We start from the raw sequence: 14,572 nt of genomic DNA on the forward strand, positions 1-14,572 counted from the left end.
TGGGGTGACTGTATCCTGGGACATGTGTGCATGGCCAGTGAACACCTGCTGCAATGTCAGATTAGCCCAGTTCTCCACCATGATTGCACGAACACTTACCTTAATTCCACTCTCATGCAGGTGATACTGGCTACCCATTGAAGTCGTGGCTCATGACCCCGGTCCGCAACCCACAAAACAGGCACCAGGAGGACTACAATAGATCTCATACCCGTACACGGGTGGTGATAGAGCAGACCTTCGGCCTTTTGAAGGCACGATTTCGTTGCCTCAGCCGGTCAGGTGGGGCCCTCATCTACAGCCACGAGAAGGTGGCCAAGATCACCATGGCATGTGCAATGCTGCACAACATGTGCATCCATCGGAACGTGCCACTGCCCCCAGATGAGGAGGAGGAGGAGGAGGAAGGAATGGCAGGACAGCATCACGGGGCCGATGCACAGGAGGGACGTCACGTGCGACAAGCATTGATTGACCAATATTTCTGAGTCACAAGTCAGCTGAGGGGGTGAGGATGACAGGACATTGGGCACTGGGTGTGGGGATACATGTACTACATGCACTGTGAGACATTAAAAGACACATGCACAATGATCAATGTCCACTCTGTTTTCCAGGATACACCAAACTGTGTATTGTATAATCATGTGAAAACGTGTACAAATAATCCTCCACCCTCACCCCCCTCCCCCCCAACTCCCACGCACACCCTCACCCCCCTCCCCCCCAACTCCCACGCACACCCTCACCCCCCTCCCCCCCAACTCCCACGCACACCCTCACCCCCCTCACCCCCAACTCCCACGCACACCCTCACCCCCCTCACCCTCCCCCAACAGCCCCACAATGGTCCCATCAATACTACATAGGCCACATGTGTGTGGCTTCATAGTTAATGGGCACGCCCCGAGCATGAGGAATCATTTTCGCATTGTGCGTTGTGACCTGCGGACCGGGCTGGTCTGCGTGGAGGAGCACTGGGAGGGTGGTTCCTCCTGCTGGGGCTGAGGTCTGGGGGTTGCTGCCTCCAGGGCATCAGCAATCCTGCCGAGCACCTCACAGAGCCGGTTTGTGGATGTAGTGATGACCTCGCCCAGAGCCTGCAGGTCATTGTGATGCACCAATCCTGATTCCCGGTTGTCCCGGAGAAACTCCTCAATCATGGCCGTGAGGTTCTGGGAGTGCACAGCTTCTGCGGCCGATGTGGGGGATGTGGTTGGCAGGCTCGGTTTTGGGCCTGCAGGCCTCTCAGGTGTTTCAGCAGGGGAAGTGGGCTGATGTGAGACAGGTGTTACCCCTTCGCCTGTGAGACCTGGGCCATCACTCGACCCGGAGTCGCTGTGTGCAACCTGGCTGTATGATGGTGACTCAGGGCTGTAGACGTTGGTCTCCTCCACGTTGACCACGGAATAGGATGTGGGGCTGTCTGGCACACTAAGGAGGCACATGGCAGCATTCTCCCCTGACATGCTGGATTCCTTAGGGTGCAGCGTGGGGCATGGTTCCGGCGGAACTGCAGCCATGTCCAGGTGCGCGGGTGGGGGTTGTGTACCCTCCATGGGGGTTGCTGGAGCAGGTGGTGTAGTATGGGCCTTATGTCTGCCAGCAGGTATGCGCTGTACCCTGCCCCTGTCCCGGGAGGTACTTGGCCGGGAGCCTTCCTGCTCCTCACTTTCATGACCGCTACCTGTGGGGGGCAAGAGAGAGACAGCATGATCAATGATCTGGGGGTCATCATGACTTCAAGCCTATGGTAACACATTGGGAGAGCAGCGTCTTGGTGATATTTTGGTCGGTGAGTGAACTTGGCTTGGATGGTAAAAGCATACTGTTGGCGGGGTCAATCATGTTGGCGGAGTACTGTGGTGAGTGACATTGGCCAGCTTTCTGTGTGGCATGGCCAATATGGGTGTCAGCCTTGCACCTGACATCATCCTGGGACCCACTTGTTACGACATGGTTGCAGGGGGGGGGGCTACGAAGCAAACATGATGTGACTCTTTGGCCAGCCCTTTGCGGTGAATTACATTAAGGATGCATGTACTGTTTGGACTCATGACACTCACATGCATCAGCGGATGAGGGTTCACCGCAATCCATTTCGCCCACACCTTCGATGGCTTCTGTGCCCATCATCTCCGCACATGTTTCCTCCCAGGGCATAATTTTAATGGGTGAGCCTGGGCCTCCTCCTGTCTCCAGGGCCTGCTGACGGTTTGCTGACATGATGGCCCGCACCCTGAGACGGAGATCATCCCAGCGTTTGCGGCAATGCGTTGTGCTGCGGGGGGTGTTCCCAACGGCGCTCACCCTCTGTGCGACCAACTCCCATATCTCCTTCTTTCTGAGGATGGTGGGCCTACGCATGTCGCTGCAGAATACGATATCTGCATGTTCATGCAGAGTGTCGACCAGGACCTGTAACTCATCCTGGGTGAATTTTTCTTTTCGGATGCGCGCAGCGCCCTTTTTCAGAACTTTAGGCATGATGATGTTCTCTGTTGTATATTTGGTCGATCTGAGTCCTGTATGGAGTCCTGTATGTCCTGTATGGAGAGGATTGCAATGGATTGTGATTTTAAATATGGCCGCCGTGATGCTTCCCGTTCCTGTGCGATGACGTTATTTCCGTTTCCGGTATTTAACGGTGGCCGTAATTTACGGTTAGCGTAAATTACGGTCTCCGCTAATTACGGATTCCATCAAAGGCGATGGTGTTAAATACGTCTAGGTTTATGGCGGTAAGGGGTTTGACGGGACCTTTTGCGCTATGCCGCAAGGGAGTTTACCGCCATGGCGGAATACTCGTGCACGCGAAGTCGGAATATGGTGGAAATAGCGCCTTCCGACCACATCGTACATGGTATTTACGCCATGGCGGTAATTACTGTTACTTACCGCCGGACTCGGAATGAGGCCCATTGTGTGTGACGGACATGGGTTCATTAGCTTCATGAACATTGGGGGTGTAACATGTAATTTCCATTTCCATGTGGGTGAATGGGTTACTTGGTAGGGCTTTTTGGCTGTGGAGGCTGACCATAACGCACATGATTGGGGATTGTGAGGACCTGGTGGTGGCTGCCCATGGTGGCTGGGGGGTGGGGGTGGTGGGAGACATGAGTGGGGGCCTGGTGGAGGGTGCCCCTGGTGGCTGGGGGGTGGGGGTGGTGGGAGACATGAGTGGGGGCCTGGTGGAGGGTGCCCCTGCACTGCTGGGGGGTGGGGGTGGTGGGAGACATGAGTGGGGGCCTGGTGGGGGCTGCCCATGGTGGCAGGGGGGTGGGGGTGGTGGGAGACATGAGTGGGGGCCTGGTGGAGGCTGCCCCTGCACTGCTGGGGGGTGGGGGTGGTGGGAGACATGAGTGGGGGCCTGGTGGGGGCTGCCCATGGTGGCAGGGGGGTGGGGGTGGTGGGAGACATGAGTGGGGGCCTGGTGGAGGCTGCCCCTGCACTGCTGGGTGGTGGGGGTGGTGGGAGACATGAGTGGGGGCCTGGTGGAGGCTGCCCCTGCACTGCTGGGGGGTGGGGGTGGTGGGAGACATGAGTGGGGGCCTGGTGGAGGCTGCCCCTGCACTGCTGGGGGGTGGGGGTGGTGGGAGACATGAGTGGGGGCCTGGTGGAGGCTGCCCCTGCACTGCTGGGGGGTGGGGGTGGTGGGAGACATGAGTGGGGGCCTGGTGGAGGCTGCCCCTGCACTGCTGGGGGGTGGGGGTGGTGGGAGACATGGGTGGGGGCCTGGTGGAGGCTGCCCCTGCACTGCTGGGGGGTGGGGGTGGTGGGACACATGAGTGGGGGCCTGGTGGAGGCTGCCCCTGCACTGCTGGGGGGTGGGGGTGGTGTGAGACATGAGTGGGGGCCTGGTGGAGGCTTCCATTGCACTGCTGGGGGGTGGGGGTGGTGGGAGACATGAGTGGGGGCCTGGTGGAGGGTGCCCCTGCACTGCTGGGTGGTGGGGGTGGTGGGAGACATGAGTGGGGGCCTGGTGGAGGCTGCCCCTGCACTGCTGGGGGGTGGGGGTGGTGGGAGACATGAGTGGGGGCCTGGTGGAGGGTGCCCCTGCACTTCTGGGGGGTGGGGGTGGTGGGAGACATGAGTGGGGGCCTGGTGGGGGCTGCCCATGGTGGCAGGGGGGTGGGGGTGGTGGGAGACATGAGTGGGGGCCTGGTGGAGGCTGCCCCTGCACTGCTGGTGGGTGGGGGTGGTGGGAGACATGAGTGTGGGCCTGGTGGGAGCTACCCATGGTGGCAGGGGGGTGGGGGTGGTGGTTTCAGACATGAGTGGGGGCCTGGTGGAGGCTGCCCCTGCACTGCTGGGTGGTGGGACGTGGTGGGAGACATGAGTGGGGGCCTGGTGGAGGCTGCCCCTGCACTGCTGGGGGGTGGGGGTGGTGGGAGACATGAGTGGGGGCCTGGTGGAGGCTGCCCCTGCACTGCTGGGGGGTGGGGGTGGTGGGAGACATGAGTGGGGGCCTGGTGGAGGCTGCCCCTGCACTGCTGGGGGGTGGGGGTGGTGGGAGACATGGGTGGGGGCCTGGTGGAGGCTGCCCCTGCACTGCTGGGGGGTGGGGGTGGTGGGAGACATGAGTGGGGGCCTGGTGGAGGCTGCCCCTGCACTGCTGGGTGGTGGGGGTGGTGGGAGACATGAGTGGGGGCCTGGTGGAGGCTGCCCCTGCACTGCTGGTGGGTGGGGGTGGTGGGAGACATGAGTGGGGGCCTGGTGGAGGGTGCCCCTGCACTGCGGGGTGGTGGGAGACATGAGTGGGGGCCTGGTGGAGGCTGCCCCTGCACTGCTGGGGGGTGGGGGTGGTGGGAGACATGGGTGGGGGCCTGCTGGAGGGTGCCCCTGGATGCTGGGTGGTGGGGGTGCAGGGGGACATGAGTGGGGGCCTGGTGGAGGGTGCCCCTGGTGGCTGGGGGGTGGGGGTGGTGGGAGACATGGGTGGGGGCCTGGTGGAGGCTGCCCCTGCACTGCTGGGGGGTGGGGGTGGTGGGAGACATGAGTGGGGGCCTGGTGGAGGGTGCCCCTGCACTGCTGGGGGGTGGGGGTGGTGGGAGACATGAGTGGGGGCCTGGTGGGGGCTGTCCATGGTGGCAGGGGGGTGGGGGTGGTGGGAGACATGAGTGGGGGCCTGGTGGAGGCTGCCCCTGCACTGCTGGGGAGTGGGGGTGGTGGGAGACATGAGTGGGGGCCTGGTGGGGGCTGCCCATGGTGTCAGGGGGGTGGGGGTGGTGGGAGACATGAGTGGGGGCCTGGTGGAGGCTGCCCCTGCACTGCTGGGTGGTGGGGGTGGTGGGAGACATGAGTGGGGGCCTGGTGGAGGCTGCCCCTGCACTGCTGGGGGGTGGGGGTGGTGGGAGACATGAGTGGGGGCCTGGTGTGGGCTGCCCATTGTGGCAGGGGGGTGGGGGTGGTGGGAGACATGAGTGGGGGCCTGGTGGAGGCTGCCCCTGCACTGCTGGGGGGTGGGGGTGGTGGGAGACATGAGTGGGGGCCTGGTGGAGGCTGCCCCTGCACTACTGGGGGTGGGGGTGGTGGGAGACATGAGTTGGGGCCTGGTGGAGGCTGCCCCTGCACTGCTGGGGGGTGGGGGTGGTGGGAGACATGAGTGGGGGCCTGGTGGAGGCTGCCCCTGCACTGCTGGAGGGTGGGGGTGGTGGGAGACATGAGTGGGGGCCTGGTGGAGGCTGCCCCTGCACTGCTGGGGGGTGGGGGTGGTGGGAGACATGGGTGGGGGCCTGGTTGAGGCTGCCCCTGCACTGCTTGGGGGTGGGGTGGTGGGAGACATGAGTGGGGGCCTGGTGGAGGCTGCCCCTGCACTGCTGGGTGGTGGGGGTGGTGGGAGACATGAGTGGGGGCCTGGTGGAGGCTGCCCCTGCACTGCTGGAGGGTGGGGGTGGTGGGAGACATGAGTGGGGGCCTGGAGGAGGCTGCCCCTGCACTGCTGGGTGGTGGGGGTGGTGGGAGACATGAGTGGGGGCCTGGTGGGGGCTGCCCATGGTGGCAGGGGGGTGGGGGTGGTGGGAGACATGAGTGGGGGCCTGGTGGGGGCTGCCCATGGTGGCAGGGGGGTGGGGCTGGTGGGAGACATGAGTGGGGGCCTGGTGGGGGCTGCCCATGGTGGCAAGGGGGTGGGGGTGGTGGGAGACATGAGTGGGGGCCTGGTGGAGGGTGCCCCTGGTGGCTGGGGGGTGGGGGTGGTGGGAGACATGCATTGTTGATCAGTAGTGCAAGGTGACATGTGGGTTGGCTGGGGGGCATGCCCATGGTGGATGGGCTGCCTGCGGGACATGAGCAGGGGTGCAGGGTAGTCCCCCGTGGTGTGGGCTGCCTGCGGTTGTGGAGCGTACACCTGGGAGGACCCACACGGCCAATTCACGTGTAGTACTCCCCAGAACCCCTGGAATACACATACCCTGCTGAAATTGTGTGTGGAACTTCCCGCGCACCCCTGAAATACACGTACCCTGCTCGCACTGGGCCAATCGCGTGTGGAACTTCCCGCGCACCCCTGAAATACACGTACCCTGCCGAAATCGGGTGTGGAACTTCCCGCGCACCCATGGAATACACGTACCCTGCTCGCACTGGGCCAATCGCGTGTGGAACTTCCCGCGCACCCCTGAAATACACGTACCCTGCTGAAATCGCTTGTGGAACTTCCCGCGCACCCCTGGAATACACATACCCTGCTGAAATCGTGTGTGGAACTTCCCGCGCAGCCCTGAAATACACGTACCCTGCTCGCACTGGGCCAATCGAGTGTGGAACTTCCCGCGCACCCATGGAATACACGTACCCTGCTCGCACTGGGCCAATCGCGTGTGGATCTTCCCGCGCACCCCTGAAATACACGTACCCTGCCGAAATCGCGTGTGAGACTTCCCGCGCACCCCGGTATACACGCACACGTATTTTTTGTCAGCGGGTGTCCGTGTTTGTGGGTACCCCTTTGCACGTCATTTGTCCTGGAGGGCCACAGTATAGGACATTCATCATGGCTGTATATAGGTGCTATTTGTTGGCGCACCTTTTGGCGCACATTTCTTCCAGGCGCAGAGACGCTACCGCCTGCTTTCTTGTGGCGGTCGTGTTTGTGCCTGTGCGTTGGTTTGAGCGTGCGCTTTTTTGCCCTATTCTATTCCATGAATACGTGTTGTAGGCGAGCGTGTGGGCGTTAAGCGCACTTGTACCCTGTACTTCCCCCGTGACGCCCACGTTTTGGCAAGTTGTTCCCCATTCCGAGTGTTACGCCCCATGTTCCGCCTACTTTTGTTGCGTGCGCCGCGCTATGTGCGATTTTCGCTGTGGCCTGTGCGATTTTCGCTGTGACCTGGCGCACGTAGTTAGATGGCCTGTGCGCCAACGTGCGCCGCGCACTTTTTTATCGCACATACGATGGTTTTCTCGCGCAGGCCTTCCATGAATCGATGTGGGCTGCTTTTCGTGCGATTTTCGCACTTGCACTGCGATTTTCGCTATTCCACTGCGATTCGCACGTTTTTGCCCACTTGCGCCGCGCTAATTATTCCATGAATCGGCCTATCAGTGTCTCCATGGCAAGGGTGCTGATCATGAACCTGCAGGAATCTCATGTGGTGCTAGCTTCAAGGGAACAAGCATTTGTCATTTTGGAAGATAAATGAGATCTCACACACCCTCAAATTTTCAAAAGCATCCTGATTGTTTTCACGCAAAAAGTGCTTTTTCACGGAGTGATTTCTCACCTTATAGGAATCTACGTGTGAAGGGCCATGGGCAGGGGATCCCAAGGGTAGTGCCATTGGGATTGGGAGGAATGTCCGGAGACTCAGTTATGACCCTTGCTAACCCCAACGTCTAGCAGTATCTCTTGTCAAATGGGCATTTAGTACTCTGACAGGTTTCGCTGGTACTTTCTACCAAGATTCCCTGGGGGCGTTTCCTAGTCTGATCTGTATCTGAAGTAAGTCTTCCCGCTAGAGTCTAACTTTTCTCACTTCTACCTTTCAGATTTGCATAGGTCATTAGGCACAGGTTCGCCAGAATGTACAATGTCTAAACCCTGAAAGCATGCCTGCTTCCCAGCTCTGTACCTTCTGGTATATCCTTATGTCTCTCATACCCATGCTCAATCATTGGCCCTGGGGTCTTGGCCACTTTTGGTAACTTTCACTTGCTCTCCTTGTCCACCTCCACCACCTACCTCATTCTTCAACCATCCTCCAATGACCAGTTGGTTCATCCTTCCCTAGCTCTCCTCTACCCCTCTTCCAGCTATATTCTATCCCTCTTCCTACACTCTCCTCCTGCTTTCTCTGAGCATTTTCTTCCCTCTACGGCTGGGCAGAGTGGGCAGTTTTTCCCATTGCGGGTTCATATCTCACCGACCATGGACTGAGGACCACCAGGAGAAGCCATTGGGCCTGAACTATGGCCAGGCTCAGGGCCACTTCACGCAGATTGCGGGCCCATGACCCATTGTCAATACCCCAGGTGCCCTCAAGCTAGAGAAAGTGGCAACTGGTCATGGCTGGAACCCAGGCCCAGGGTCATATTTGTCGCAATTGTGGGTCTGGGTGTCAATGGCATAGCCATGATGGGTCTGCAGGCTACCTCTAGGCCCTGATCTCTGTCCATTTGGGTGCAGTCCACATGTCCAGCTTGGTTTAGTGTCCACTTTCCCTAAGGCCACATTTGGGTTGTGTTTTCTTCTGCTGCAACCATAATGCCCATTTACAGAATCTATACACTGATCAGAATATGGTAATTGAACCCTTTCAGCTTGATTTAAGGTTGTATGGTTTGTGCCGGCCTAATCTAAAGATTGATACATGGAAATAGTATCACAATGTGGAAATGGTATAAAAGAAAGAGATTCATTACTAGGAAGTGGTATTTCAATTATACTCATCCATAAACCTATAAGCTTAAGCACATACATCATAAATGTGCTGGCAGTTTTACACCACTGCTTGCAATTTTATACTGCCACTTGCACCATTAGCCCAAGGACATATCAAAATTGATGTAATATTTCTCAGCACCAGTACAAAATTGGAAAACACAAGCACAACACAACCCAAATTCAGTGCAGTTCTTAAGACTGGCCACTGATCACATGCGTTATGGTCAAAGAATAGATAAAAGTGGAATATATTTGCACATTCCAAACAAAGGACCAAGGACCTCATTTTTCATTTGACTTTTGTAAGTAACAAAAACAGGAAGGGCTTTGTGTAATTTTGCCACACATCCACCCATTCCGTTGGTGCAAAGTAACATACTTTAAAGTGTTCTTACATAGCGTCCTTCAGCCAATAATGATGGCCTCACTGTGCATGACTCTGTAAGAAAGGGGCCAGGGTGTGTTAATGGGATAGTGAGGAGGCAGCTGCCAAAACCTGAGATGTTGATGGATGCAGGTCGGAATGGCGCCTGGATTTGATGTGTAGGTGCCATACAAATGCTCAATAAATAAAGTACCGATTACCTGTGTGCCGATATGAAAATATCGATTGTTTGTATTTGGCGGTGACCGGGGAAGGTTAGCCATGTGGCTGTGAAGTGACAAATTGACATAATGGTTGTTTGAAGAACACGATAAAATCTCAGTCTATTATGTACACTAGACCTGGTCGGTCATCGGAACGGGTGTGGGAAGTATAAGGTTGGAATATTTTAGTAGTGAGGAGGTAGTTGACAGATGAGAGGGGAGGTTGGAGCGGTTTAGGGCAGCTATGGTGCTGCGGCTTTCTGGTTCTTGGTTGTAGATTTCAGTGAGGGTCAGACCAGAACCAGTGTCACAAAGCAGAGGATCCATAAATCAAATTTATTTCCGCGGATAGCAGTGCAAAGAGTCTTTAGAATTGCTTGTCGTAAAACAGCCCAAGTTTCTGGTGAACAGTGTTTAGTCGGTAGCTATTGTCTTTCATTTCTTTCTAAGTGTTTGGTTGAAGAGCCAGGTGTTTAGCTGTTTTCTGAAAGTCAGGTGGTTCACTTCCAGGACGCAATGTTAGGCTAGGGTGTTCCAGTATTTTGTGGCCAGAAATGAAAGAGAGGATCCTCCATTTTGTTGCTTATTGAAGTTAGGGACTAGTACTAGTGCAGCATTGATTTACCTATGGGTTCTGGAGGGAGTGTAGTGTTAAAATGTATTTCTGAAGGAGGAAAGGCACATCCATGGTATGAAGAATGGATGACGCGCAAGGTTTTGAAATTAACCCTTTTTTGCTGGGCAGCACTGGAGAATATGTAATGCTGATGTGATACTCTCCTTCTAGAGCCCTCCACTCACCCTCTTCCAACTATTTGTGGGTCAGACGTTTTTCCAAACAGAGATTTGGGGTAGATCTTTATCCTCTGCAGGTGCTTCCCTCTGGAACAACCTCCCTGCCTCTCCCTGTCTTGAGCCTTATCTCCTTAAGTTCCAGAAACTCTTCAAGAATTTCCTCTTCTCTTCTTCTTTCTCTCTCCCTTGTTAACCTCCTCTCTATTCTCGCCTTCTTCCCTTCTCCTTCGCTCCCTAACTCTGCTCCGTGTGTTGAATGGTCACCTGATACACCTGGTGCACCTCCAGAGACACACAGGTCTCAGGCTCCCCCACCAGTCGTTGTACTTGCCCCCTGGCTTCTGCACTCTGCTTACCACTACTGCTCTTCCTTCTGAAATCTGTTCTATGAGAAGGGTAACCTCTCTGCACTTAACCCAGGGCCCCGCTAGACTGGGCACACTTGTTCCCTTCATCCGGCTTTCATTTCCTGTCTGCGTAATTACATTACCTAGATTGCATTAGGCCTAGTTCGCCATGCCTAGTATGGTAGTTTTTTGTTTCTGTAGTTCTTCTCCCCCTCTCCCCTTATCACCTCACTCTTTGTCATGCACTTGCGCTATCTGAAACGTTGTTGGCCTAGTATGGTAGTTTAAGGATTGTATGTTCTTCTCCCTCTTCTCCCCCTTTTCTCGCCCGCCTTCTTGCCATGCACTTGAACTAGTAGTAATGCTGTCAGGCCTAGTTTGCTAGTTATTTTTTGTTAGATCATTCAGAAACTTCAAGGCCTAAGAATTACTCTGTATTCCCTTGTTCCATTCCCGCCTTGAAGGGCTTTGAAGCACTTCACTTGTGCATAAGCCCTTTACAAATAAACAATTACAAATTACAAATATGTTTGAATCGCTTCATTCTGAGTAGTCTTTCTGCTGCAATTTGAACTCATTGAAGTTGCTTCTTTAGGTACGTCAGGAGTCTGAGATAGAGGCTGATCCCATAATCTAGTTTGGATCTTATTCAAGAAATTGTACCCATGGTCCTGTGGGTGAATGTAGGATGAGATGCAGCATAACAGGCGTAGCTGGGAGAATCAGCTTCTGACGATGGCTCTGATCTGCAGATCAAGTGTGAGGATGTTGTATATTGTAGGTCCAAGATTTCTTTCTGAGGTGAGCAAGATTGGGCAAGGGCCAATTTCGTCAGGCAAAAGGTTTGTGGTGGAGTTTGAACCTGTAGAATTGCAGAGCATCAGTTCTGTGTTGCTAGGACAGAGGTTTAGTCTATTTGCTGTCATCCATGCATCCACCAGTGAAAGGCAATTTTTTATGTCTGTAGTATGGTGACAAGCGGTTCTCAAATTTGTAGATTGATTATGTGTTGTCCACATTGTCTTATCGGAAGATACCAGAGCCAATGATGAGGGGTGTCTTGTACATGGTTTAAAAGTAGAAGTGAGAATACGGATAATCTGAGTACTCCTCATATAAGTGGGTGATGCCGGGAATTGTAGGGGGCCATTATAGTGGTTTCTTTTTACCCATGAGGAAAGGGGTTATCCAGTGTAGAGCTATTTATTTAATACCACTATCTTCCAATCTTTTAGGAGGATCTTGTGACTGATGATGTCAAAAGCAGCTAGAATCTAGCACGATGAGCATATATTTAGAATTTCCACTTGCAATTTGTTCAGTGTATCCCAGAAGAGGCATAGAGACAGTTCTGAGACAGTTCTGTACTCATGTGCTGTGCCTCATCCAGGAGGTGGTTTGGTTCGATGAAATCCTGGAGTTGACTATAAATATGAACGCTCCTAGAAGTTTCTCGATGAAAGGGATGTTTTAGATAGGGCGATAGCTGGCCGGGTAATAAGGTTCAGCTCTGGGCATTTAAACAGAGGTCTGATGTATGCAGATTTCAAATGAGCTGGGACACTTCCGGTGCTTATCGAGTTGCTCAAAAGGCATAGGAAGATGGGTGTTAAGTTTTGGAGATTACATGATGTATTTTAAAAATTGAGAGGGTATGGATCCTCAGGATATACTGTTGGGTTGAATGAATCAATGCTAAATTGAAGGTCCTCAGCAGACAGAAGAGGAACAATGATAGAAAGGAGGTAGTGGGAGGTGTCGGCAGAGTCTTGTTGGTAGTGTTTGGGAGCTGGCAGAATCCTTTATTGTTGTGTTGATCCTAGATATCGATGATCTTTTGATTGAAGTGTACAGCCATCTGGTCACAGAATTCTGGTGTAGTGGTAAGTGTTGTGTTCCAGGCTGCCGGGTTTTTAATTCATTCTTGGATAATCTTAAACATTACCCTTTCTCTGTGCTGAGTCAATGCGTTTGGAGTGGTGTGCCTCCTTTACTTTGACTATTTCAGCCCTGTAAAGGTGCAACTGTTCATATTAGGTGAACTTTCCTGCGTGTAGATTGTTTTTCCATTGGACTTTCTCGAGTTTTCGATTTTCCTTTTTTAAGTTTTTTAGGCTTGGGGTAACCCCTTTAGGTTGATTCTTTTTTTAAACTTGTTGAAAGGTTTCTGAGGAGCAATTCAGTACAATGTGGAAAAAGTCCAGTTGTGAATGTTGTGGGGTTTTGCGTCCTGAGTGATTGTTGAGCCATTTGTGAGGGTGGTAGATTTGGTTACTTCTACTCCTTTTAGTAGGGCATTGATGTGCATTTCTTGTGATGTCCTGGTCATGGTTGATGCTTCTTTTGCAGGTTATGATAGGCATGGTGTAGCAGTGAATTTCGTAAGAGGGATAAATAATAAGTCTGGATAGGGAAGGTGAACTGGGCAGCAGATGGTGGTTATATTTTCATTACAGAAAATGCCATCCAGAGTGAATCTGGCTATGTGGGCGCAGCCCTTAACAATCTGTTTCAGGTGTAATGTGGCATGGTTCTCTCTGAGTGACTTTTAATAGCATTGTCTTCTTTACTGATTCAGATGGTGAAATACTCAAAGTATAGTTAGTAGTTGGCAATCTACGGCCAGTAGGTCTGCAGAGCCAGCAAGCATGTGTGTGAAGTGTGGGCTGTGGGAGGGAGGTTTGTAGATTAAGATAAAGATCAATGCAAATGTGGGAGAGATGTAGCCGTTTAGACTGAGTGATTCACAGTCTAGGATGGTGTTGAGAGAAGGCGTTGAGACAATGAAGGAGTCTCTGTGCACCAGAGCTTTGCTACCTCCTCCCCTATTGTTGCGATTAGCAGGGATGGGTGCATGGTTCTGGCTGGGGTGTATCTCCATGCTTGCAGAATAACTTCTCGCCTGGGGCCACACTGCAGCTAACCCTTCATACTAGGAACTCATGACACTTTGCCCATGTGAAATCTGCACCCAAACATGTAAGGCACACCATCCCCAGGAAATTCAGTTTTGACGCCATGTTGTGCTTCCAAAAAGGCTTTTCTTGGAGAGTGGCGGTGCCGGAGCCCTGCCCAAGAGCGGGTGGGATGTAACAGGAAAATATGTGTCTTTATTTTCTCTCTGCCATACAAAATGCCTGCACGTGGGAGATCATACATTCATTCTCCACATGCAGGTGGGGACCATTGTTAAAACGACCTTACAGGGCTCCTTAACAAGTATCAAAACATGCCCAGGGTGAATCCTGTAACAGAATCCACAGGGATTCACAGGGAGAAGAATCTGTGGGGAAGAGCCTGACCTGTGCCTGCAGAAGCAGAAGTGGTTGTGGTCTTTCCATGCTGACCTAAAGTGTGTGTCTTTGTGGTGTTGTTGTATAACCCTGTGTAAAGACAGCAAGAGGTTTTGTAAAATATCTGTATAAATTTAAAGCTGATACCAGCAAGATGGTTTAGGGCGTTTCAAATAATTAGAATCCTCTTTCTAAATCCCCTTTAACAATAGCAGTTTTTTGTAGGTGTGTTTGCATTAGGCAATCCCTGTCATGGGTATGTTTTAAATCAATTTAAATAAATTTAGAAAATCTGTATATTCTGTTTTTCATTCATCTCATTTATTTCTCATACTTGGTTTCCATAAATTGAGGTAATCATGGAGCGGCATTAAGGAGCTTTAGGAGGCAGCCCTGGGGTCCATGATGAGAGCCTGAGCGCGTACAGCTGACAGGTGCCACCCGAAGCAAGGCTTCCAAGTTTCCACGCGCACAGACACAGCCCCTCTGGACAGTGACTTGGCGGCCCAGCAATAACACGTTCCCTGAATTCCATCCAAGTCCATTTCATGTTTGGATGTCACCAAATATCAGGCCGACAGCGCTGTGCATGTACAAGTGTTCATGCATGTTCTCGCATTGAGGTCTTTTGTACATCGTTCACAAAGTCTGCAAAGAAATCA

This window comes from Ambystoma mexicanum, chromosome 6q (assembly GCF_040938575.1).
Source record: "Ambystoma mexicanum isolate Mex_15411 chromosome 6q, UKY_AmexF1_1, whole genome shotgun sequence".
NCBI lineage: Eukaryota > Metazoa > Chordata > Amphibia > Caudata > Ambystomatidae > Ambystoma > Ambystoma mexicanum.